Source organism: Moschus berezovskii, chromosome 8 (assembly GCF_049115385.1).
Source record: "Moschus berezovskii isolate FMDL1 chromosome 8, NW_MosBer_1.0, whole genome shotgun sequence".
Lineage (NCBI taxonomy): Eukaryota > Metazoa > Chordata > Mammalia > Artiodactyla > Moschidae > Moschus > Moschus berezovskii.
The window spans coordinates 26,539,901-26,542,540 of record NC_142467.1 but is presented as its reverse complement, the minus strand read 5'-3'; positions in this window follow the sequence as shown (position 1 = coordinate 26,542,540).

Below are 2,640 nucleotides of genomic sequence, written 5' to 3'. Positions count from 1 at the left end.
TCAGCACTAATGCATCTTTAATTCTAGTGCTTCACTAAGTCATCCCCAAAGCACTTATGAAATAAATATTATTATAATTTCTATTTAACAGCTGAGGATACCAAGGATCAAAATAGCTAAGCAATTTGCCCAAGATTAAGGTGGCAATGAGGGATGGAGGCAGGAGCCATGATCTGAGCCCTGGTTTGTTTCCAGGAGCAGTTTTCATAACCATTGTGTTGTAGCATGTATTTTAGTCACTGTTCTAACTTATTTCATTCATTATATTTTCAATTTAAGTGGCTATAACTGTAATTGTCATTTTTTAGTATAGTCTGCAACCTCTTTGACCTTGATTTATCATTGTAGAGAATACTTTGAGTGTAGTTTCAAGTACATTTTAAAATTCTCTAAAATATTTGCATAACTCATAACATTTTTTCATTGCTTTCCATAAATACCACACTAATTCTTTCCTCCAAGAAAGAATGTCCCCATTTGAAAAGAATTCTTACAAATTCTGCTAGCTGAATTCCTGTCTCCCTGTCAGACCTCCAAAATTATTCCAGCACCACAGAACCATGATTCCTTAGAGTTAACACTTCTTGTTTTTCTCTAGTTGTCCCATTATTATTAGCCTTACCTTTTCAAGTAATTACAAATGGATCTTGCCATAAAGATAACTATATTCCTTGGACATAGGTGAATATGTTTTAAACTTCTTCTTATGAACGCTAAAAGAAAAATCATTTATAAAACTATATATTTTATGCCAAATTAAGAGTTCCTAGTCTTTCCCTGCTTGGTTCCCTCTTGGATGCTCTTTACAGAACATATGCAGTGTCATTACACAGGAGTGAGCCTTTGACTTTAGGGTCTGACCCTAGTAAGAGAAATCTGTTGTGCCTCTTATTCCTTCCCTTGTGTTTCCTGCTCAACCTATTGAGTGACTTAGTTTTAGGTCCTTAAAATATTTTTTTAATAGTTAACACATGCACACGCATGTAGTTAATACGTGCAATCCCTTGGATGGCACAGTCAATCCTAAAGGAAATCAACCCTGAATGTTCACTGGAAGGACTGATGCTAAAGCTGAAGCTCCAATACTTTGGCCACCTGATGCCAAGAGCCAACACATTGGAAAAGACCCTGATGCTGGGAAAGATGGAAGCAAAAGGAAAAGAGGGTGGCAGACGAAGAGATGGTTAGATAATGAACATGAGTTTGAACAAACTCCAGAAGATAGTAGAGGCTAGGGAAGCCTGGTGTGCCACAGTCCATGGGGTCACAGGGTCAGACACAATTTAGCAACTAAACAAACAACAACATGCACACAACTAAAGCTTAAAGGTCTAAGTGGGTGTACAGGGATATAGAGGTTTCCATCTTGATGACGTTCCCTGGTTACATAGGGTTGCTACCACAGGGCCAACAGCTGTAGCTAGAGCTATTGCTGTGTGCTTTTCAAAAGATATGCATATATACACATTTACACACACAAACACTCACCTTCGCACATGTGGGTTTACAGTGTATGTGTACACATGCTGTTCACAATCATATTGTTAATTATACAATAATATTGCTAAATTATACAAACATTATGCCTCTTGCTTCTTTTCACCAAAAAAAATTATATATTTCTGAAATTGCCTCAAGGACAGGCATAATATTTGTGTAGCAGAAATCCTTCTGGATAGATATTTGTTGCAAATCTTTTCTGACTGCAAGCAATGTTGCAGTGGATGCACATTTCGCACACATGTGCACTACATGCGTGTGCATTAGAACAGACTGCTTGAAGTGGCATTGTTGGTTGAAGGTGCGTGCATTTAACTTGTGGTAGATATTGCCACACTGCCATTCATAAAAGATGCATGAATTCATCCTTCAAACTATAATGCATCAGAAAACTTGTCTTCCTTACATCTTGGCTGATACAATGTGTTTGCAATTTGTGGCCTTGTCAATCTTGCAGATAAAAGAATGGTATCTCAAGATTTTGAATATTTTTTTTTAGGAGCGATTTTAGCAAATTTTCATATATTTAAAAATAATTCTTATTTTCTTTGTTACCTGCATTTCATATGTCTTACCCTTTTTTCCTACTGGGCTGCTGACCTTTTTCTTGATTTGCAGGAGCTCTGCATATAAAAAAGAAGTTAGCCCATTGTGTGTCCTATTTATGTCAAACAATTTAACCAGCTAGTTTATAGCTGTTTTGTTTGATTTTGCTGTGCTAAAATGTTTTATATTTGTAATGATGAAATTTAACCATCTTTGCTTTATGAGTTCTAGGTTTGATTTTTTGCTAAGATAGACGCTCACTATTCTGAGTTTATAAACATGTTCTCATATATTTTTGTATAATAGTTTTATGGATATTATATTTTCATATGTGTATTTACATTTCTTACCCAGCTGAAATGTGTCTTTTGTGGAAAAGGGTAGTGTAGAGCTTACTTATTTTATAGAAAACTACTACTTTTATAAACGCATTTATTGAATAAATTCCTGTCTTCTTTACTGATACGAGATCAGTAAAGTAGATAATCAACTAGTCATATATATTTGGTTCTACTGACTGCTTTTACGGACTGTTCCATTGGATTATCTATCCATTAACCAAGACCACATCCTTAATTATGTTTATTTAAAACA